Here is a 25,597-nt window from a genome sequence, read left to right on the forward strand (position 1 = left end):
CACCTATGTGACTTGAGAGAAGAACCCTTTATTTTATGGAATCTTTTAAACCAATTGTTATATTTGTATTCATAAAATCACTATAAAGATATTTCTGAGGCAGTCTCAAAATAACTTCTTATTTTCTCCAAAAATTCATGCATTCTTTAATTTCCACCAGGAAAATACTTGGAATATATACTAGTCAATGCCAGTCACTGAACCTACATGCATAAAAAAAGATTCATTCCTACTCTTAAGAGCCCTTGATCCAGCCTAGCAAGAGAGAAACTTGTAAAAACATAAATAAGGTCTGCTCTCACCACTTCTACTCAACATAGTACAGGAAGCCCTTTCCAGAGCAATTTTTTTGGGGAAATAAAGAAATAAAAGATATCCTTATTGGAAAGAAATAAATGAAATTATCCCTGTTCACAGATGGCAAGATTTAAGACACAGAAAATCTTGAAGATTCTATTTTAAAAACCTGTTAGAAATAATAAACAAATTCAGCGATGTTGCAGAATACAAAATCAACACTCACAAATCAATTGTGTTTCTTCATTGGAAGGACTGATGCTGAAGCTGTAACTCCAATACTTTGGCCACCTCTTTTACAATGAGCTGACTCATTGAAAAAGACCCTGATGCTGGGAGGGATTGGGGGCAGGGGGAGAAGCGGACGACAGAGGATGAGGTGGCTCGATGGCATACTGACTTGATGGACATGAGTTTGAGTAAACTCCAGGAATTGGTAATGGACAGAGAGGCCTGGCGTGCTGCGATTCATGGGGTCGCACAGAGTCAGACACGACTGAGTGACTGAACTGAACTGAACTGATACTAACAATGAATAATCCCTAAAAGGAAACTAATAAAATTAGCTCTTTTATAATAGTATCAAAAAGAATAAAATAGTGTGGAATAAACTTAACTAAAGAAACAAGAGACCTATACACTAAAAACTACAAAGCATTGCTGAAAAAAATAAAGACACAAACAAATAGAAAGACAATCTTTGTTACAGGTAATAATACTTAATATTGTTAAGATGTCAATACTACTTGTATCAGTTTGGTGGGGCTGCCATAACAAAGTAACACAGACTATGTGACTTAAACAACAAAAGTTTATTTTCCCACAGTTTTGTAATATGTTTACATATTACAGGTTACAGTTTACATATTACAGTTTTTGGAGGCTGGAAGTCCAAGATGAAGGTGTCAGCAGGTTTGGTTTTTCAAGGCCTCTCTCCTTGGCTTGCAGATGGCCACCTTCTTGCTGTGTCCTCAAATGGTCTTTTTCCTAGAGCGTGCATCCTTTCGTTAAAGGACATTAGTCATAGCTGAGTAGGACTTCACCATTGTCATCTCATTTAACCTTAACTACCTTTTTAAAGGCCTTAACTCCAAGTTCAGTTACAATGGGAGTTAGGAATAAATTTGGGGAAGACACAGTTCAGTCATTACAGTACCCAAAGTGATCTATATATTCCATGCAATCCCTAACTCAATGACACTTTTTTTTGTAGAAACAGAAAAACCCATTTTAAAATCCATATGGAATCTCAAAGGGGCCCCAATAGTAAAAAAAAAAAAAAAAGTTGAAAAAGAACAAAGTTTGAAGTCTCAAATTTTCTGGGTTTTAAAACATACTACAAAGCTATAGTAATCAGAATAGTATGGTACTGGCATAAAGACAGACATACAGACCAATGGAACAGAATAGGGAACCCAGAAATAAATACTCATGTATATGGTCAAATAACATATGACAAGAATGGCAAGACCACTCAGTGGGAAAGAACAGTATCCTTAACAAATGTTGGAAAACTGGATATCCACATATCAAAGAATGAATGTGGATCCTTACCTTATTCCATATATAAAAATTAACTCAAAATGAATAGAATACATAAATTTAAGACCTGAAATAGTAAAACTTCTACAAGAAAACACACAAGAAGCGTTTCATGATATTTGATTTGGCCATGTTTTCTTGGGTGTGTCTCTAAAAGCACAGACAACAAAATAAAAACCAGACAAATGGGACTGTATCAAAATTAAGCCTTCTGTGTATCAAAGGACACAATCAACCAACAGAATACACAGACTATGGAATGGGAGAAAATATTTGCAAGTTGTATATCTGATGATGAGTTAACATCCAGAACATACAAAGAATTTCTACACCTCAACAACAAAAAGGAAACCATTCAATTTATAAAAGGGCTAAGGACTTGAATAGACATTGTTCCAAAGATGATATAAAAACTATCAACAAGCTATGAAAAAAAAGTTCAACATATCTATCAGGGAAATGCAATCATATACATGTTGTTCTGGGAGAAGAGGGAATCCCTTCTTTCCTGGACAGAGTGACTGATGAGCTGGTTTGAAAGATAAATAGAATTCTACCAAGCAGAACAGGAAGGAGTCCCCAGGAAAAGGGGAGAGCATGTGCAAAGCAGGCATATGTTCATGGAACCACAGGGAGTTTGGCTCCAGAGAAGTGGCAAGGAGGAGGATGGAACAGTGGGCAAAGAGTTTGGAGGAGCCCAGGCGCTTAGTGAGCAGCTTTGCCATGACTCTTTCCAAATGCTGGAGGCAAAGCACTAGAAGGCAAGCATCCACAGACTCCACTTCTGATGCAGGGGTGACCAACCAGTCAAAAATGATATTTTCTGGAGGGTGGGAGACAGGGCACTCACTGTAGTGCCACACATCTACCTAAGGGAAGGATCTGTGCCTCTGCTCTGGTCGGCTCCTGATCTGTCTCTCCTCTTTCTCTCTCCCCCCTATCCTAGCCCTTTCATATACACATTCATATGCATGTACCACAACTCTCTCCCTAAGAGTGGCCAACTCAAATAGGTCAGACTTTAGATTTGGCCCATTTGACTCTTTTTCTACAGCTGGGCAGTAGATGGAGAGACATCAGCTATGGCTCAGGAATGCAGCAGCCTACTCTACTGTTATCAGAAGGCATTCCTGTGGTTATGCTATTCCTGCTTATCAATGGCCCTTGAAAACAGTCAGCAACTGAGAGGAGCCAGAGGGGCCTCCTTGTTAGACGCCTGACATGCACTGTGAAACTTGCCTGGATCTAGCGGGAGGCTGCTGTTTCTCAGAAAAGGCCCTGCTCTTGGCTTATATGGACACTTTAGCTTAAGAACCCACTTCATGGGTTTCATACCCAGAGACATGACCCTCTAATCTGTTTGTATGACAATTTCCCATTGATACCAGTAGGACCTTCTCCTAGAACATCACTAGCCCTAAGACATAGTCAATGAAGCCTGCACATTTTTATTAGAAAATCAGAAAGTCATAACATTCTTCGTATTTTCCTTCATCCCACTATATCTCTTGTCTCCAAGTTCTGGAACTTCTAGAATATAATATATAATGCATAATATATAATATTAATAATACATAATACCCATCATAGTACTTTATCATCAGAATAGAGTGCAAAATCCTCAGTGTAGCATACAAGCCTTCTTAGGATCAGGATGATTTCCCCTTTCTAACAATACCACTGACCACTTTGGCACTTGTTGCATCTTTCTTAAACTACCGACCAGAATTCAGCAATGAGGTCACGTTCTCTGTCATTGCTCTGCCTTTGCACATGCTGGTTGGTATTCTCTTGGATTCTTCCGTACAGGGTTTTTTTTCCTACCTACCTTCATCTGAATAACTCCTGAGCTACCTGCTCCATCTGTCGGAATTCTGAGACGGGTATCCCTCATTCATGCTCTTAGTCCCTCAGGCATCCTCTGTATGGTATACGTAGGCATATCACCATTGTCTGTACCCCCAATCTCACTAAAGAGATGGATCTCTTTTTCTGGAGGATTGTAGTTCCACATTAAATGCACCAGCTCAGCCCTCCTGCTCTGCCATCCACAGTGGGTGGATTTTCATCCTCAGAATTATCACCATATGAATGCTTGCAAATTTGAGGAACCACATACTCATCTCAGCGTCTCAAACAAAAAGGAAGAAGGCAGCAGGTGGAGAAGGGTTACTACTTTTTAACTGAAGAGGGGAAAGACGGCCCCTCAGAATTCTTCATGTGCCTCATGGGCCAACACTTGTCCTACGGCTTCCCTCAAAGGAAGCTTGGGAAAACAAGAATGTGATAAAGCAGAAAGGATTTTAATAACTGGTCCAATTATGATTCATTTCCTGGAGATGGTACATGGCCTACCTAAAAAACTTGGGATTTTGTGAGCCAGAGAGAGACTATAGCTTTTGGAAAGTCAAGTCATAGCATAAGCCACACTTAGATTTCACAAAATAAAAATATTAAACACACTCTTGAATATTATACCAACAGGAAGTAAAATATAAGAAGCAAGTAAAATCATACATGCGGTAATAAAATGTTATATTTATCTTGGGGCTCAGATGGGTGTTGTATTCCATAATATCTCAAATTATTAAGATATGTTTAAGACTGTTTACACCTACTTATGATGAGAACAACATACGGAAAACAACACAGGGCCTAACTTCATAGAACCACATGCATTTACAGCCTTGATTACACAGTATAGATCAGAAACTATCCTTATGGGCTAATCAGTTAGTTTTGATGTATGTGTTTAGAAGTTTGACATAGTCTTAGTGACAGGTTTTGGGGGAAGAAAGTTGGAATTGCCATAATTATTGTTTCCATTAGCCACATATTTAGAAAAGATTTGTTGCAGGTGTTTTATGAGTGATGTCTCTGAAGATATTCAATCTCCAATTGCACATCAAGCCATTTCCACTGCAATGCATAAAGGGTATGGTCAGAAGTGATTCTGGTACATTTCTTTTATCCTGTTTCTATTGAAATTATTTCATCCAATGCTAAAGTAGATTGAGGTGAGTTAACTCAGATGAGTGCCCTGGATGAGTAAAGACAGCATCATGAATTGGGTTTGTTCATGTGTCGATGCAAACTGCTCTCTGATAGCAAGGGTAAATAACAGCTTCCCCACCCACCTCTGTACTACCCTATTTCCATTTCCACTCTCCTTAATCTATCCATTGTGGACGCTTCAAAAGTCAAGAACATTCATTGGCCCCCGGGCTAATAATTATCTCAAGGTTGGAAATGAGTAAAAACTTTGGTGTGCTAGAAGGTAAGGATTAAGGGACACAGAGCTCCAGGACTTAACTTTTATAGAAAGAACAAAAACAACTGTGTCTTTGGATTTGCTTCTTCCGTACATGGTAAGAAGTACAGATATTGATAAAGTGCCAGACCTGATCTTCTATGCATGTATGTCCATCAGAATTTGTTCACGCAAGTGTGGCAGGGCAAGGGCTAGGTTTGGGAATTCACACATCATCTAACCAATTATTCTTTCTCAACCACTTATTCCAAACTGTCCCCCTAAAGGTCAGACATCTTGCAGTATACGTCCCTGATTATAATAGGGGACAGTCACAGAGCACTCTGACTTAAAGAAGCATGTACAGATAATGCAATAAAAAGAACACAGTTTAGCAATCCACAGATCTGGGTTTGAATCTTAGCGCAGCTACTTTCTCAATCTATGAATTTTGGTAATGTATTTAGTTAGACTCTCTGAGTGTTGGTTTCCTTATTGAATTTGTAATACTTACCTCAGGAACTTATTAATAGGATTAAATGTATAAATGAAACAAATAATAGTTTATAAAAATGGTATAGATGATCTCATATGCAAAGCGGAAATAGAGACACAGATGTACAGAACAAACATATGGATGCCAAGGGGTAAGGTGGTGAGGGGCAGTGGGAAGAATTAGGAGATTAGGATTAACACATACACACTACTGATCAATCAGTTCAGTTGCTCAGTTGTGTCCAACTCTTTGAGACCCCATGGACTGCAGCATGCTAGGCCTCCCTGTCCATCACCTATTCTCAAATTCATATCCATTGAGTCAGTGATGCCATCCAACCATCTCATCCTGTTGTCCGCTTCTCCTCCCACCTTCAATCTTCCCAGGATCAGGGTCTTTTCAAGTGAGTCAGTTCTTTGCATCAGGTGGCCAAAGTGTGGGAGTTTCAGCTTCAGCATCAGTCCTTCCAATGAATATTCAGGACTGATCTCCTTTAGGATGGACTGGTTGGATCTCCTTGCAGTCCAAGGGACTCTCAAGAGTCTTCTCCAACATCACAGTTCAAAAGCATCATTTCTTCGGTGCTCAGCTTTCTTTATAGTCCAAATCTCATATGCATACATGACTACCAGAAAAATCATAGCCTTGACTTGATGGATCTTTGTTGGCAAAGTAATGTCTCTGCTTTTTAACATGCTATCTAGGTTGGTCATAATTTTTTTCCCAAGGAGCAAGTGTCTTTTAATTTCATGGCTGCCATCACCATCTGCAGTGATTTTAGAATCCCCAAAATAAAGTCAGCCACTGTTTCCACTGTTTCCCCATCTATTTGCCATGAAGTGATGGGACCGGATGCCATGATCTTAGTTTTCTGAATGTTGAGTTTTAAGAAAAATGACATACAGATCATAGTGGATCTCTGTGGAGTAAGCATCTGCTGATGTTTATAGAAACTCATGACATGTATATCAGGTGAAACAATCATAGATCCCAAAGGTTGTGCATGATATCAATGTCAGCTCTGGTGCATGGAAGACCAGAGGATGGTTGATCTCTCTACTTTCACTTTCATCAAGAAGCTCTTTAGTTCTTCACTTTCTGCCTAAGGGTGGTGTCATCTGCATATCTGAGGTTATTGATATTTTCCCAGGCAATCTTGATTCCAACATATGCTTCATCCAGCCCAGTGTTTCTCATGATGTACTCTGCATAGAAGTTAAATAAGCAGGGTGACAATATAGAGCCTTGACATACTCCTTTTCATATTTGGAACCAGTTTGTTTTTCCATGTCCACTTCTAACTGTTGCTTACTGACCTGCATACAGGTTTCTCAAGAGGCAGGGCAAGTGGTCTGGTATTCCCATCTCTTGAACAATTTTCCATAGTTTGTTGTGATCTACACAGTGAAAGGCTTTAGCGTAGTCAATAAAACAGAAGTAGATTGTTTTCTGGAATTCTCTTGCTTTTTCCATGATCCAATGGATGTTGGCAATTTGATCTCTGGTTCCTCTGCCTTTTCTAAACCCAGCTTGGACATCTGGAAGTTCACAGTTCATGTACTGTTGAAGCCTGGCCGGGAGAATTTTGAGCATCACTTTGCTAGCATGTGAGATGAGTGCAATCATGCAGTAGTTTGAGCATTCTTTGGCATTGCCTTTCTTTGAGATTGGGATGAAAACTGACCTTTTCCAGTCCTGTGGCCACTGCTGAGTTTTCCATATTTGCTGGCATATTGAGTGTAGCACTTTCACAGCATTGTCTTTTAGGATTTGAAACAGTTCAACTGGAATTTCATCATCTCCACTAGCTTTTTTCGTACGGATGCTTCCTAAGGCCCACAACTTCACATTCCAGGATGTCTGGCTCTAGGTGAGTGATCACACCATTGTGATTATCTGGGTCACGAACATCCTTTTCGTATAGTTCTTCTGTGTAGTTTTGCCACCTCTTAATACCTTCTGCTTCTGTTAGGTCCATACCATTTCTGTCCTTTATTGAGCACATCTTTGCCTGGCAACTGCAAAGCAGACGACTGATACTACGCGTAAAACAGGTAACTAATGAGCACCTACAGTGTGGCACGGGGGCCCTGCTCAGTGCCCTGTGGGGACCGAAACGGGAAGGAAATCCAAGAAAGAGGGGACATACGTGTACATGTGACCGACTCACTTTACTCTGCAGCAGAAACCAACACAACATTGTAAAGCAACTATAATAAAAAGTAATTTTAAAAATACTTTATGAAATGTGCCAGACATTTAATGTATGTTCAACAAGGGTTAACCTCCCGAGTGAAAATTATTACTAGAACACTAACTCAAAACTCTTATCAATGATAAATCAATAGTAAGATATTCTTGCCTGGAGAATCCCATGAACACACGAGCCTAGTGGGCTAGAGTCCATAGGGTCACAAAGAGTCAGACATGACTGAAGCAGCTTAGCAATAGCAGCAAGATATTCTTATAAAAAAGTATTTGTTTTTATTACACAGACATTAGGAAAAGAAGCAGCTGATCCTATGTTTCCAGGCAAGTTATGTCACCATCATATAAACTAATTGAGAGAGTAGATTAACAAGGTATTATCTTTACTTCAGTATTTTAAAAAGCAGCAGAATTAAGTGTTGACCATATTTTGAAAGACTCCAAAATAGCACAGGATTGATTAAAGGTCTGTCACCACAGATTGGATGTGTTGATTTCATTTCCCCAAAAGTATCCACATAGCAACTTGGCAGTACACAAATATTCTGAAAATTCTAACAGTTATATTTTTTACAGAAAATAATAATTGCACCCTTCCCTAAAATTTTAGGTCCCATTTTCATTTTAAAGACTCATAATGCTTTTCATAAGCTAACAATTTTGTCCACTCCAATCCTGTCATTGTGAATTTGAAAGAAGGTCATAACAAACAGGTATTTAACCAAAGTAGGGGCTTTACCTATTGATTGAAGGCATATAATACAAAATCAGGAACCCAAGGAAACTACTCTCCTCTCAATTCTGCTGTAATAACAGCTCTTCTTTTAAATTTCTCTATTACAGTTAATTTAAGATCAAGTCCTATGCCTTAAAATCTCTTGTATCCTTTGCAGCACTTGTCAGGATTACCTTGTATATAGTGGGTACCCAGTGAAGGTTTACCGCATTGCACTGAGTTGATCATCCATCTTATTCACTAGATTTGGCTGTGAATAACTTAAACTCTTTTTTCCCAAAAAATTAAGTCCACCCACGAAGGAAAAAGGCAGAAGGATGCTGTGGCAAAAATGCTCTCCTGGAAAACAGATCTTGGTTCTGGTCCCAGCTTTATGTGACTTGGGACAAATCACTTGAATTTTCCAGATCAAGTTTCTCCATAAAACAAGGATGCTAGACAAGATGTATGTGCCAGACTGTAAGGCCCACCGTAAGCCATTCAAAGTAACTCACACAGAACTGAAGATGCTTGCAGAGAGACAGTAGAAAAATAGTTTTGAATAACTTAAGAATTATTGGGTTAAGAGCTAGCATTCCAGAATGACTGCTCCAAATAATAAGTATTTACTTATTCTAGTATGTTGTGAGGTTTTTTTTTTTTTAGGTTACATTACTTTAGAGTTACATGTTATATAGTCATTAGGATACAATTCAAGAGACCAAATGTCAACAAAGTTCTGAAGTCACTTGGCACATTATCAATCATTATTTAGAGTTTCCTCTTTTATTTTTTTGCCTTAATGCATTTGGCAAGGAACACAGACGTCTGTGTGATGTAATGAGAAGGAAAAAAAGGAAGTTTAATCTACTGCTCCTTCAACTTTAGCCACTCAACACTTACCTGATGAGAGACCCTGATGCCCTTAATGAATTCCCAAGGTCACTAAACAACTTGGAAGATCTTAGATTTCTACAAGGTGATTCCAGGGGCTCACACTTTGCCAAGTCATATGCAGGTGGCTACAGTAAGTTTACCCAGGTGGTGCTCGTGGTAAAAAAACAACAACAAAAAAAAAAACCACCTGCCAATGCAGGAGACATAAGAGATGCCTGAGACATGGGTTCAATCTCCGGGTCAGGAAAATTCCCTGGAGGAGGGCAAGGCAACCCAGTCCAGTATTCTTGCCTGGAGAATCCCCTGGACAGAGGAGCCTGGCAGGCTACAGTCCACAGGGTCACAGAGAGTCGGACACTAAGTCATTGAAGTGACTGAGCAGGCAGGCAGGCATAGTAAGTTTGCTTCCTACACATTTCACAGTGTGCGTGCTAAGTTGCTTCAGTCATGCCCGGCTCTTTGCAACCCTATGGACTGTAGCCCACCAGACTCCTCTATTCATGGGATTCTCCAGGCAAGAATACTGGAGTGAGTTGCTATGCCTTCCTTCAAAGGACCTTCCCCACCCAGGATCAAGCCCACGTCTCTCACGTCTCCTGCATTGGCAGGTGGGTTCTTTACCACTAGCACCACCTGGGAAGCCCGCATTTCAGGTCACACTTGTGCTTTTCTATGAATGTTTTTTAGTCGTCATGCAGGTATTCAGGAGGTCACTCTGCACCAAAATAGTCGCTACATATGCAACCATGCAATAACAGACGTTCACGTTACTTTAGACCCATCTCAGAGAAAGGTCTACGTTCAGGCAATCAACTCCCCAACAGCTGGTAGAGTTTGAAAACTGTGGGCCTTCACATTGTATAGGATCTCGTTTCGTTTCCTTTTGTTTGCTTTTGAACACTGCACCCTAAGTGCACTTCCTTTCTGCCCTTTTAAGTAAAATGGAATTCTCAGCTCACTAGCGCAGGTCTCACTGTAGACCCAATGAATGGCAAAGATCCGACACAAACACCCACATACTTCCCTCCGACAGGGATCCGTACTCAAGACCAGAAGTTGGCCATGGCTATGCTGAATACACGTCTGTTGAATTTCCGTGGAATTTGGTTTCATTCGATTGTAGGTTCAATGTGTGTTTTATTTTAAAAAGAAAAGTTTCAGTCCTCCTACCTCAAGGTTAGGGTGAGTCAGAGAGGTTTCCAAAGGGAGCGGCTCTGCCACGTGAGTGTTCTGACACCAGAGAGGAGGCTCTCACGCCACCTCAGAGCAGCCGAGTCCCAGCCTGCTCCGGCTCGCTGTGGAGCGGAACCAATTTCTAAATGTCTTCATCTGGTCCCTCCTACTTTCATGGCTGCTCTGGGGGTGGTGAGGATCAGGACGCGCTGAAAGCTGCCGGGACATCTGACTCTTTATTTTCTTGGCTCTACGCGTCTTAACTCTTTGCACCAATCCTCCCGACTGTGCCACGTTTCACTTTTGAGAGCGGAGGCAAAAGGAGACAGGCAGAGGCGGGCAGGAGCCCTCACTGCTGCCCAGCGAGAGGAGAGAAGGGCCGCCGCCCCTGCTTCGCTCCCATGCCAGGGTCCTGCCCATCAACGCCACCTGTCCCGCAGGCTCTCACCTGAACTTCCCAGTCACAGACGTGAGGGTCGGGGGGCGGGGAGGAAACTGATGCTAAGCATCCTTACACTTTTAGAAAATACTTCCTGATCCTCTTTCTAAGGAATGGGATAGGGAGGGAAGTGGGAGGGGGGTTCAGGATGGGGAACACATGTACACCCATGGCTGATTCATGTCAATGTATGGCAAAAACCACTATAATATTGTAATTAGCCTCCAATTTAAATAAATTTTTAAAAAAGAATGCATTTGGATTTCATGGGTAGATGTGGTGTTTGAAGGACAGGGGTGTGCAGAGAGATAACAGACTCAAATAACTGAAAATCAGTTGCACGATTAGACCTGCTCCTTGCTGCTCCAAAAATAAAGGATCTGATGGAAGACACGGGGTGGGTTGGGCTCCCTATGAGAACTTCATACCATGTTCGCCAATGACAATGGGCTGCCAGGGGCAACGTTCAGCTTCTGAGGGTATTCAAGCAAGTTTCGGGAGTCATCGGGGGTGGGAATCACTGTCAGGAGGGATGCGTGGTGTTGGGGCAGAAGAACATCCCCCTGCTCTGCGCCTCCATCTCTGCTCCTAGAGAAGCAGAGGGCGGCCCACGCTTTAGCCCCTCCCACCACCCCACGGACGGACGGAGAACATTCTCATCTGATTGGATGGAAGCCCGCATCTCTGGTGCCTATTTGAATAGAGGGTAGTGTTACTATATTTTGAGAAAGATCTGGCGTGTCCTGCTTCCCTCTCTCACTTCCTGTATCTATTCAGAGCACATCACTCCCACTTTCTCTTTAACTTTTGGCTTCAGAAGGCCTTGCTCCCCTTCTTAACGCACAGGAAGTCAGTCAAGCCTGGCAGTGGATAGACAGCCCAGGCCGGCAGGAAAGGAGACCAGAGTGGAAAGGGGGCTGCCCTTGCTGCTCCGCACCCTTCTCCCCAGCACAGGTAGGCACGGTCGGCCGGCCTTTGTCACATTGCACAGGTGACAGCCATAGGGATTGAGACTTCCTTCAGAGGAAGCCAGAGGCCTCATCTAGACTTCCAGTGTTAAACTGTCTTCTCACATCTTTTTTTTTTAATTTGGGCCTATTTTTAAAATATTGAATTTGTTACAATATTGCTTCTGTTTTATGTTTTGGTTTTCTGGACGCAAGGCATATGGGACCTTAGCTCTCTGACCAGGGATTGAATTCGCATCACCTGCATTGAAAGGTGAAGTCTTAACCACCAAACCAAATTTATCTTTGAAGAAATTCCAACAATATGGGTGTTTCTATTCACCCTGCCATTAATCAAGCTGATTCTTCCTTTCCTACTTGTTTTTTTTTTTAATTAGAGACTAATTACTTAACAATATTGTAGTGGTTTTTGCCATACATTCACATGAATCAGTGATGGGTTTACATGTGTTCCCCATCCTGAACCTCCCTCTCACCCACTTAGTTTTATTATATTTATATGTATACCCAAAACCTCAAACAAAACCCAATCAAAAGTTGCACACTTACTCAGAGAAGTTTGAACAGAACACAGGTTTTCCATAACATTACTAAAGCATACACAGGATTTTATAAGTGTATAGAAATTATTTTCAGGAAAGACTCCAAGTGTCTTCACTGGAAACTGTGAGAATCTATGGCAGTTTGAGGATCATAATATAATTCATAATGTCTTTTAACCCTAAGACCTTAACATTCAGAAAAATGTGTGTTTTTTATTTAGCTTAATACTCTCTCAGTTCAATCATCATCTGTTAGGTTCAAAAATACAACTAGAATTTCTACAGATTCACAGATAGAACTGACTGTATCTGTTGGTAAATTCTACCTGTTGAATCAATGAAAATTCTTTGCAACCTTCTGGAGAAAGTGTAAATGCCCAATAATCCCCAGAAATAAATTGTCAGCACACCCACAAGACTGGCTTTAGTAAACAGGAGGCCAGTTGCCATATGTCTCGAACAAACAATAAACAGATAGTCTTTGTACCTTCTGGCAGAAAGTTCTTCCTTCCCTGAAGCAAACTATCCCTATAAGCATCTCTCAAGTGCTTTTCTTGTGGGGGTCTGATCCCAGCACGATCAGGAAGCAACAGAAGTGCTGGCTGAAAAGCCAGTTTTCACTGAGCTCCGCGGGCCAGTGAGAATGAAGATTAATTCAAATAAACTCTGGAGTGCCAGCCAAACCCCTGAAACTCGGTAGCAATACACCCACTGAGTTGGTTGTGCGTTTGCAGTACTACCTTATCCTGGAATGACCCGACTGAAGAGCCAGTGTCAGATGACATATGACATCAAGTGTTCAATGAGAATTCTGCTGGCACGACATCCTGTTTGACAGCTCCTGCTCTTTGGTCTTCCTCAGCACTCAGGGAGGACTGAATCCCTCTCCAACCTCCAGTAAGACCTGCAGGACAGAAAATTAACTCCTTAGGGAAGTAACTGAATGCATTAATAGATTTGGTTATGGACTGGAAAACAGGAAAGCCTTAACTGAAGTATCTTTTTTTCCCCATAGAGAATCTTTTTTGACATTCAATTCACTTGTATATGAGAGTCACTTTAATACATGTGATTTTGTTACTGAAGATGCAAAAGGGCCTATATTTCACTCAAAACTGAAACTGGAAGTATTTAACTAGTTCAGACTGAAATTGAAGAAAGTGGAGAAAACCACTAGACCATTCAGGTATGACCTAAATCAAATCCCTTATGTTTATACAGTGGAAGTGAGAAATAGATTTAAGGGACTAGATCTGATAGACAGAGTGCCTGATGAACTATGGATGGAGGTTTGTGACATTGTACAGGAGACAGGGATCAAGACCATCCCCAAGAAAAAGAAATGCAGAAAAGCAAAATGGCTGTCTGAGGAGGCCTTAGAAATAGCTGTGAAAAGATGGGAAGCAAAAAGCAAAGGAGAAAAGGAAAGATATAGCCATTTGAATGCAGAGTTCCAAAGAATAGCCAGGAGAGATAAGAAAGCCTTCCTCAGCCATTAATGCAAAGAAATAGAGGAAAACAACAGAATGGGAAAGACTAGGGATCTCTTCAAGAAAATTAGAGATACCAAGGGAATATTTCATGTAAAGATGGGCTCAATAAAGAACAGAAATGGTAGGGACCTAATAGAAGCAGAAGATATTAAGAGGTGGCAAGAATACACAGAACTCTACAAAAAAGATCTTCACGACCCAGATAATCACGGTGGTGTTATCACTCACCTAGAGCCAGACATCCTGGAATGTGAAGTCAAGAGGGCCTTAGGAAGCATCACTATGAACAAAGCTAGTGGAGGTGATAGAATTCCAGTTGAGCTACTTGAAACCCTAAAAGATGACACTGTGAAAGTGCTGCACTCAATATGCCAGCAAATATGGAAAACTCAGCAGTGGCCACAGGACTGGAAAAGGTCAGTTTTCATCCCAATCTCAGAGAAAGGCAATCCCAAAGAATGCTCAAACTACCACACAATTGCACTCATGTCACACGCTAGTAATGTTTAAAATTCTCCAAGCTAGGCTTCAGCAATACATGAACCGTGAACTTCCAGATGTTCAAGCTGGTTTTAGAAAAGGCAGAGAAATCAGAGATCAAATTGCCAATATCCGCTGGATCATTAAAAAAGCAAGAGAGTTCCAGAAAAACATCTATTTCTGCTTTATTGACTATGCCAAAGCCTTTGTGTGGATCACAATAAACTGTAGAAAATTCTGAAATAGATGGGAATACCAGACCACCTGACCTGCCTCTTGAGAAACCTGTATGCAGGTCAGGAAGCAACAGTTAGAACTGGACATGGACCAACAGACTGGTTCCAAATAGGAAAAGGAGTATGTCAAGGCTGAATATTGTCACCCTGCTTATTTAACTTATATGCAGAGTATATCATGAGAAACGCTGGGCTGGATGAAGCAAAAGAGTCAAGATTGCTGGGAGAAATATCAATACCCTCAGATATGCAGATGACACTACCCTTATGGCAGAAAGTGAAGAACTAAAGAGCCTCTTGATGAAAGTGAAAGAGGAGAGTGAAAAAGTTGGCTTAAAGCTCAACATTCAGAAAACTAAGATCATGGCATCCAGTCCCATCACTTCATGGAAGATAGATGGGGAAACAGTGAAAACAGTGGCTGACTTTATTTTTCTGGGCTCCAAAATCACTGTAGATGGTGATTGCAGCCATGAAATTAAAAGATGCTTACTCCTTGGAAGGAAAGTTATGACCACCCTAGACAGCATATTAAAAAGCAGAGACATTACCTTGCCAACAAAGATCCGTCTAGTCAAGGCTATGGTTTTTCCAGTGGTCATGTATGAATGTGAGAGTTGGACTGTGAAGAAAGCTGAGTGCTGAAGAATTGATGCTTTTGAACTGTGGTGTTGGAGAAGACTCTTGAGAGTCCCTTGGACAGCAAGGAGACCTAACCAGTCCATCCTAAAGGAGATCAGTCCTGGGCGTTCACTGGACGGACTGATGTTGAAGCTGAAACTCCAATACTTTGGCCACCGGATGCGAAGAGCTAAGTCATTTGGAAAGACCCTGATGCTGGGAAAGATTGAGGGCAGGAGGAGAAGGGGACGACAGAGGATGAGATGGTTGGATGACATCACCGACTTGATGGACATGGGTTTGGATAGACTCTGGGAGTTGGTGATGCACAGGGAGGCCTGGCATGCTGTGGTTCATGGGGTCGCAAAGAGTCGGACACGATTGAGTGACTGAATTGAACTAGTTGAGTGTTCTCTTTCTCCCAATGAACATTAACTCAGTACTTTATCTTGCTTGACTTTTCAAACATGGTGCTTTACAGTACCTTGATTTATAGCCTGGTATATCTAAAGGTTATGTCAGCATTTACATTATAAGGCCATATTTTTGAGGTTGATAACTAAGTCTTAAAAAAATAATTCTGACTGGAACTTGTAATGTCGAATGTCCACCCTGAAACATGTTTGTTCCTAGATGTACTACACACACACACACACACACACACACACACACCAGAATTAAACAACTCCTGTTTGTAAAATACATTCATTCAATATGTTGCCTTGATGAAAATGAGTTGAAAGAAACTCAAGGTTATGAAGTGAAACCAAACAGCTATCATCCAATGATAGCCACTTATATTCCAAGATTCATGTGGTAGGTTTGAAAGAAATATGATGAAAGATCTGATTGTATAATTTTACATAAAGATTAATAGACAGAAAGATGAAGTAATACCTTCACAAAAAATTAGCTTTCTCTTAGCCAGAAAGCTTTCTCTTAGATTTCTCTTTCTTCCACACTATAGAAGATATTCTTCTGAATTTCTCTGCAGATGTGATCTCATGTCCTTGAACACACTTATTACAATTCATCATCTACATAGCAACAGACAGGGCCGTGCTCATAAACCAGAACTGGTGCTAGATCTGGTAAGTCATTAAGCAAATATATTCCGAAGTCATACGAGGCTTGCGTGCCCACTGCCTACCTATAAAAGGAAAATGGGATTTCTAATACACAGATTGCTTTTAAGACTTGTAAAGTGGTAGTCTTCAATTCACATCTTGCCCATTTTTCATGATTTCACTACTTTCAAAACCTAAAATACACCTGGATAAATTGTTCATGGTTGTCTTTAAGATTACTATATTTGTCATTGTGTGGTCATGAAATCTGTTAGCAAGTATGAAACAGAAGTATTTTCACTGAGACATTTTTTAAATTAAGAATTACGGGAAAATCTGAGACAACATCAACTATCAAAAAGATAAAGCAGAGAGAGAACAAGACAGTGGAGGAGTAGGTGGACGTGGAGTGCATCTCTCTCCACGGATACATCAGGAACACACCTTCAGACACTGAAGTGCATGCAAAACAGCAGCTGAGAGAAGGCAAGAGGACCTGACCAGTGGAAAAGAATATATAGAACCACGCAAAACTCAGTAGGATGAAGGAACTGGGGGGAAAACACCAGTGTCAGCAGGATTGGACCTGCCCTCAGCGTGTGGGGGAACTGAAGCAGGGGTCCGATCCCCACAGCAGGGCGTCTGAGTCAGAGGAGAGACATTTAAGGCTGAGAGGGAAACCGCTGACCTGTGGCCGCCTAAATGGAATGAGAATCAGACAGTCCTTGCTGCAGCCATGCATCCCCCGGACAGGGACGAGGGTCCCCTGGAAGGGGCAGTGGCTGGGAGCTGGAGTTTAGGGATTGTGGAGCAACCCCAGGGCAAGGGCTGCTGTTGACTGTGGAGAGACGGATTGAGGGGATGTGAGGGAGGAGATTGTGGTGGGAAATGCTTGTGGAGGAAAGCCCCGCAGCCATGGAAGCAAGGCGATACTGCTGAGTCACGCTAGGGGGTGGCGCCATCACCATAGCCTCTCTCCCCCTACATGCCAGCATGGGCAGCTGAACAAGAGAGAGGCTGGCCCATCAAATGTCTGAGGCGCTGAACTCCAGAGCAGGACCCCACCCAGGGCGCCCCTTTCAGTGACTGATGCGCCAAACTACGGAGCAGGACCCCAACCAGGGCGCCGGTCTAAGTGCCTGACGCGCCAATCTTCAGAGCAGGACCCCAGCCAGGGCGCCCCTTTCAGTGACTGATGCGCCAAACTACGGAGCAGGACCCCAACCAGGGCGCCCGTCTAAGTGCCTGATGCGCCAATCTTCAGAGCAGGACCCCACCCAGGGCGCCCCTTTCAGTGACTGATGCGCCAAACTACGGAGCAGGACCCCAGCCAGGGTGCCCCTCTAAGTGCCTGATGCGCCAATCTTCAGAGCAGGACCCCAGTCAGGGATGCCCCTCTAAGTGCTTGACGCGCCAATCTTCAGAGCAGGACCCCAGCCAGGGCGCCCCTCTAAGTGCCTGATGCGCCAATCTTCAGAGCAGGACCCCAGTCAGGGATGCCCCTCTAAGTGCTTGACGCGCCAATCTTCAGAGCAGGACCCCAGCCAGGGCGCCCCTCTAAGTGCCTGATGCACCAATCTTCAGAGCAGGACCCCAGTCAGGGATGCCCCTCTAAGTGCCTGACAAGCTGAACAACAGAGAAGGACCCCAGGGAAGGGAGCCCTCTAAGTGCCTGAACCAGTAGAGCTACAGAGAAAGATGCCAAAGAGGCCTTCTGATCGCCAGCTACAAGACACTCAAAAAAAGGCTCTGATAGGGCCACAGCTCTTAAAGCGGAAGCAATCCGTGTCCCTGCACACTTGTCGCTTCCAGGGTCCCCAAAAGCCAAGCAGCTGCACCGCCTTCACGCTCAAGTCTCACTGGGGCAGGGCTGCCACACGCAAAAAAAGTCTCGCATCTATGCACGCAGGGTCACTTCGGTGGTGTCCAACTCTGCGACCCTGTAGACTGGGGCCTACCAGCCTTCTCTGTCAGGGAGGGGGTTCTCCAGGCAAGAATACTTGAGCATATTGGTTGTCATACCCTTCTAGAACACTATACTGCCTAATGCCCTAGCCACTAGCTCCCCTGAGAACCTGGTGCTGCCAGAAACCCTGCGATCCAAGCAGCTGCATCACCTCCACACCTGGCCACAGGGGCAAACCCAAGCCCACCAGGGCAGCCTCAGGAACTAAATCCCAGTGGATGACACACATGCAGAGGTGGAAATAAAACCACAAGTGAAACCCAGGGGCAGTGTGGCTAAGGAAGAAGACCTAAAACCTTCCCACCAGCTGCACAAACTACAGATTAAATCCACACAATCCAATAGGCAGACTCTGTGTCTACGGAATATATAAATGGCCATTGGGAGCTCCTACAAAAGAAAAGGCACTAGCTCTGATAGCTGTGGACACTGGAGGCAAGAACACACAGGAGTAGGACCAGATTAGAATCTGAGCTGCCCCCACAGCAGGTGCAGAGACCGGCACAGTGTTGGAGGGCGTCCTGGGGAGGGGAGGTGGACTGACTCCCAGCGAGGGAAAGGACTCTGACAGCAGTGACTCAAGAAAAGCATTTATTATTTTTTTGACTTGTTCTACAGATTCCTTGGGATTTTTTTTTTCTTTTTTCTTTTCCTTTTTTTCCACCTCTCTTGTAGTTGTTGATTTTATTGGCACTAAGAAATCCAATTAAGCTTTTGAGCTTTTTTGTCCTCAGTCACGTAAACTTCTGCCTCTACACTGGGTTTTTGCAGTTCTGTGGATTTTTCCTCTTTTTTTTCTCTCTCTTTTTTTAACTTTAATTTTTAAAATCTATTATTTTTTCCACATTTATCCTTTGTTTGCTTTTCCTACTGCTCTTTCCCCCTTCAAGTTAATCTTTAATGTACATAAATCTTCTTTATCTACCTCTATTTAACTTGGCATATCTATTCTTTCTTTCAATTCTCTCCTTTCCTCTGTCAAGTTTTATTTTCATTGCTTTATTCCCCAGTTGGCACTTTGCTTTAATTTTGTTTTCCAGTTTCTGCTTTAGTCTGCTTTGTTCTGATAAATATAATTTTTGGTTTCCTTTGTTTGCCCAGTCAATCTATTGTACTTTATTTTTGTTGGACTGTTTCAATTTTGCTTATGGGTGTATATGTATCTCTTTATATTCAGTCACACTTTCTATTGTTGTTATAAACCTCTGTCTCTATGTTGGGCCTTAGGAGTTATGTGGAGTTTTCCTTTTTTTCCCCCTTTTTTCTCTCTTCTTCTGTTTTTCTTTTTTCTTTTCTCTCCTTTATAATTTTAATTTTTAACTTTTTAAAACCTATTATATATTTTATACATTTATTCCTTTATTTGTCTTTCCTACTGTTCTTTTCGCCTTGCAATTCATCTTTAATGTATATAAATCTTCTTCATCGACCTCTGTCTATTCTTTCTTTTCTTTCCTTCCTTTCCTCTCAACACATTTGTTAGATTTGTTTGCATTGCTTTATTACCCACCTGGCACTTTGCTTTAGTTTGGTCTTCCAGTTTGTGCTTAAGTTAGGGTTCTTCTTAACTGGTAAATGTAAGTTTTTATTTCCTTTGTTCACCAGGTCAATCTACTGTACTTTGTTTTTGTTGGACTATTTTCACTTTGCTCATAGGTATATATGTACATATGTATATTCCATTATTTTAATTACTATTTGCCTGATTTTGTAGCTCCATTTATCTGGGGTTCATCTTTCTTGTTTTTGGATATTTGTTTTATTTCTCTTAATGCCACAACAAACCACTTATGGAATCTTTGTTCCTGACCAGAAATCAAGCCCCAAGCCTTTGGAGTGGCAGCACTGACTCCAAGACCCTAGACTACCACAGAACTAACCCTGGGGGTATCAGATAGTGAGAACTCACACAAAGGAATCCACTTGAATACAAGACCCAGCATCACCCACCACCTGTAGCACCCTGGGCAGGATGCCTCATCTAAACAACAAACAAAACAAAAATACAAACCCATCATCAGCAGGCAGGATTACCACCTCACACAGCTTTGCCCATCAGAGGAAAAACAAACAAACAAACAAAAAACTCAGCACAAGTCTCACACAAACCACTGGCTCAACTGTAGGAAGGCAGAAACCAAAAGGAAGAAAAAATTCAACCTTCTTCAAGCAAAGAATTCAACTTTCCTTGAAGCCTGGGAAAAGGAGACCTCAAACACAGTAACCTTAAAAAATAATAATAATGAAAAGGCAGAGAAATACTGCACAAATGAAGGAAGAAACTAGAAACACAGAAGTCAAAATAAATGAAGAGGAAATAGGCAAACTACCTGAAAAAGAATTCAGAATAATGATAGTAAAGATGACCAAAAACCTTGAAAACAAAATGGAGAAAATGCAAGAATCAATTAACAAAGACCTAGAAGAATTAAAGAATAAACATACAGAGACAAACAACACAATTACTGAAATTAAAAATACTCTAGAAGGAATCAATAGCAGAATATCTGAAACAGAAGAATGAATCAATGAGCAGGAAGATAAAATGATGGAAATAACTTCTGAAGAGCAGAATAAAGTAAAAAGAATGAAAGAGCTGAGGACAGACTCAGAGACCTCTGGGACCATATCAAATGCACCAATACTTGAATTTTACGGGTCCCAAAAGAAGAAGAGAAAAGGAAAAGGTATGAGAAAATTTTTGAAGAGATTATAGTTGAAAATTTCCCCAACATGGAAAAGGAAATAGTCAATTAAGTCCAAGAGGCACAAGGAGTCCCATACAGTACAAACCCAAGGAGAAACATGCCAAGACACATACTAATCAAACTAACAAAGACTAAATACAAAGAAAGAATATTAAAAGCAGCAAGGGAGAAGCAACAAGTAACATACAAGGGAAACCCCATATGTTTAACACCTGATCTTTCAGCAGAAACTCTGCAGGCCAGAAGGGAATGGCAGGATACATTGTAAGTACAGAAACGGAAAAATCTACAACCAAGATTACTATACCCAGCAAGGATCTCATTCAAAAGTGATGGAGAAATAAAAAGCTTTTCAGACAAGCAAAAGTTAAGAGAATTCAATACCACCAAACCAGCTTTACAACCAATGTTAAAGGGATTTACATAGTCAAAAAATACAACAGAAGAAGAAAGATCTATAAAATCAACCCCAAACAATTAAGAAAATGGCAACAGGCACATATATATCAATAATTAGTTGAAATGTAAACGGATTAAATGCTCCAACAAAAAGACAGAGTCTGGCTGAATGGATACAAAAACAAGACCCATATACACGCTGTCTACAAGAAACTCACTTCAGACCTAAAGACACATAGACTGAAGTGAGAGGATGGAAAAATGTATTCCATGCAAATGGGAAGCAAAAGAAAGCTGGAGTAGCAACCCTCATATCAGACAAAATAGATCTTAAAATAAAGAATATTACAAGAGATAAGGAAGGACACTACATAATGATCAAGGGATCAATCCAAGAGGAAGACATAACAATTGTAAATATCTATGAACCCAACATAGGAGCACCTCAATACATAAGACAGACACTAACAGACATAAAAGGAGAAATGGACAGTAACACAATAATAGTAGGAGACTTTAACACCCCACTGACACCAATGGGCATATCATCAAAACAGAAAATGAATAAGGAAACACTTGTCTTAAATGATACATTAGATGAGATGGATCTCACTGATATCTTCAGGACATTCCATCCAAATGCAGAAGAAATACACCTTCTTCTCAAGTGCACATGGAACATTCTCCAGGATAGACCACATCTTGGGTCACAAATCAAACCTCAGTAAATTTAAGAAAACTGAAATCATATCAAGCATCTTCTCTGACCACAATGCTATGAGAGTAGATGTCAATTACAAGAAAAAAAAATGGTAATAAACACAAACATATGGAGAATAAACAACACATTTCTAAATAACCAACATGTTACTGAAGAAATCAAAAAATTTTTAGAAACAAATGACAATGAAAACATGACAACTCAAAACCTATGGGATGCAGCAAATGCAGTTCTAAGAGGGAAGTTTATAGCAATACAATCTTACCTCAAGAAACAAGAAAAACACTGAATAGAAATCCTAACTTTACACCTAAAACAACTGGAAAAAGAACAACAAAAAAACCTCAAAATTAGTTGAAGCAAAGAAATCATGAATATCTGAGCAGAAGTAAATGAAAAAGAAATGAAAAAAACATCAGTAAAGATTAATAAAACTAAAAGCTGGTTCTTTGAGAAGATAAACAAAATTGACAAACCTTTAGCCAGACTCAAGAAAAAAAGCAGATATACAAAGGATTATATGAGACTATTATGAACTATATGACAATAAAATAGATAACCTGGAAAAAAATGGACAGAATTCTTAGAAAAGTTCAATCTTCTAAGACTGAACCAGGAAGAAATAGAAATTACGAGCAACCCAATTACAAGCACTGAAATTGAAGCTGTGATCAAAAATCTCCCAAAAAACAAAAGCCCAGGACAAGATGGTTTCACAGGAGAATTCTACCAAACATTTTTAGAGAAGAGCTAAAACTTTTTCTAAAACTCTTTCCAAAAAATTGCAGAGGAAGGAACACTTTCAAATTCATTCTACAAGGCCACCATCACCTGATACCAAAACCAGACAGGGACAACACAAAAAAGAAAACTACAGGCCAACTTCACTGATGAAATAGATGCAAAAATCCTCAACAAAATTTTAGCAAACAGAATTCAGCAACACATCAAAAATCTCATACACCATGATCAACTTGGGTTTATTCCAGGGATGCAAGGATTCTTCAATATATGCAAATCAATCAATGTGATACACCACATTAACAAATTAAAAGACAAAAACTATATGATAATCTCAATAGATGAAGGAAAAGCCTTTGACAAAATTCAGCATCCATTTATGATTAAAACTCTTCAAAAAATGGACATACAGGGAACCTACCTCAACATAGTAAAGGCTATATATGATCAGTTCAGTTCAGTTGCTCAGTCGTGTCCAACTCTTTGCGACCCCATGAATCGCAGCACGCGAGGCCTCCCATATATGATAAGCCTACAGCAAACATTATTCTCAATGGTGAAAAACTGAAAGCATTCCCCCTAAGATCAGGAACAAGACAAGGGTGTCCACTTTTGCCACTGCTAGTCAACATAGTTCTGGAAGTCCTAGCTACAGCAATCAGAGAAGAAAAAGAAATAAAAAGAATCCAGATCAAAAAAAGAAGTAAAGCTCTCACTGTTTGCAGATGACATGATACTGAACATAGAAAATCCTAAAGATGATATCAGAAAATTACTAGAGCTAATCAGTGAATTTAGCAAGATTGCAGGATACAAAATCAGTATATAGAAATCACTTGCATATCTATATACAAACAATGAAAAATCAGAAAGAGAAATTAAGTAATCAATCCCATTCACCATTGCAACAAAAAGAATTAAATATCTAGGAAAAAACTTACCTAAGGAGACAAAAGATCTGTACACAGAAAATTATAAGACACTAATAAAAATAATCAAAGATGACACAAACAGATGGAGAGATATTCCATGTTCCTGAGTAGGAAGAATCAATATTGTGAAAATGACTATACTACCAAATGCAATCTACAGATTTAATGTGATCCCTATCAGATTACCATGGCATTTTTCACAGAACTAGAACAAAAAATTTCACAATTCATATGGAAACACAAAAGACCCCAAATAGCCAAAGCAGTCTTGAGAAAGAAGAATGGAGCTGGAAGAATCAATCTTCCTGACTTCATGTTATCCTACAAAGCTACAGTCATCAAGACAGCATGGTACTGGCACAAAAACAGAAACACAGACCAATGGAACAAGATAGAAAGCTCAGAAATAAACCCATGCACCTATAGGTACCTTAGTTTTGACAAAGGAGGCAAGAATATACAATGGGACAAAGACAGCCTCTTCAATAAATGGTGCTGGGAAAACTGGACAGCTACATGAAATTAGAACACTTCCTAACACCATACACAAAGATAAACTCAAAATGGATTAAAGACCTAAATGTAACACCAGAAACTATAAAACCCTTAGAGGAAAACATAGGCAGAACACTTGATAACATGAATCAAATCAAGATCCTCTATGACCCACCTCCTAGAGTAATAGAAATAAATACAAAAGTAAACAAGTGGGACCTGATTAAACTTAGAAGCCTTTGCACAGCAAAAGAAACTATAAGCAAGGTGGAAAGACAACCCTCAGAATGGGAGAAAATAGTAGGAAGTGAAACAAGTGACAAAGGATTAATTTCCAAAATATACAAGCAGTTCATACAACTCAATACCAGAAAAACAAACAACCCAATCAAAAAGTGGGAAAAAGACCTAAACAGACATTTCTCCAAAGAAGACATATGGATGGCTAACAAACACATGAAAAGATGCTCAACATCGCTCATTATTAGAGAAATGGAAGTCAAAACTACAATGAGATATCACCTCACACCAGTCAGAATGGCCCTCATCAAAAAGAATACAAACAATAAATGCTGGAGAGGATGTGGAAAAAAGGGAATGCTCTTGCACTGTTGGTGGGAATGTAAATTGATACAGCCACTAAGGAAGATAGTATGGAGATTCCTTAAAAAATTAGGAATAAAACCACCATGTGACCCAGTATTCCCACTCCTAGGCATATACCCTGAGGAAACCAAAATTGAAAAAGACACAGGTATCCCATTGTTCACTATAGCATTATTTACAATAGCTAGACCATGGAAGCAACCTAGATGCCCATTGACAGATGAATGGATAAAGAAGTTGTGGTACATATACACAACAGAATATTACTCAGCCATAAAAAGGAATGCATTTGAGTCAGTTCTAATGAGGTGGATGAACACAGAACCTATTATATAGAGTGAAATGAGTCAGAAAGAGAAAGATAAATACCGTAATCTAACGCATATATACAGAATCTAGAAAAATGGTACTGAAGAATGTATTTATGGGGAAACAATGGGGAACAGACATGGAGAATAGACTTATGGACATGGGGAGAGGGGAGGAGAGGGTGAGATGTACGGAAAGAGTAACCTGGAAACTCACATTATCATATATAAAATAGATAGCAATGGGAATTTGCTGTGTGGCTCAGAAAACTCGAACAGGGGCTCTGTATCAACCTA

At 40.6% G+C, this 25,597-nt stretch overlaps 1 long non-coding RNA gene across 1 annotated transcript in view; it reads right to left on the reverse strand.

Annotated features, from left to right (window-relative positions):
- Positions 1–25,597, reverse strand: part of LOC110144850 (uncharacterized) — a 242,461-nt gene that overhangs the window by 194,256 nt on the left and 22,608 nt on the right. The window contains exon 2 of the long non-coding RNA XR_011490583.1: positions 13,268–13,431. This is a non-coding gene — a long non-coding RNA (uncharacterized lncRNA). The remainder of the gene's footprint in view (positions 1–13,267; positions 13,432–25,597) is intronic.

Source organism: Odocoileus virginianus, chromosome 12, assembly GCF_023699985.2.
Source record: "Odocoileus virginianus isolate 20LAN1187 ecotype Illinois chromosome 12, Ovbor_1.2, whole genome shotgun sequence".
Classification (NCBI taxonomy): Eukaryota; Metazoa; Chordata; class Mammalia; order Artiodactyla; family Cervidae; genus Odocoileus; species Odocoileus virginianus.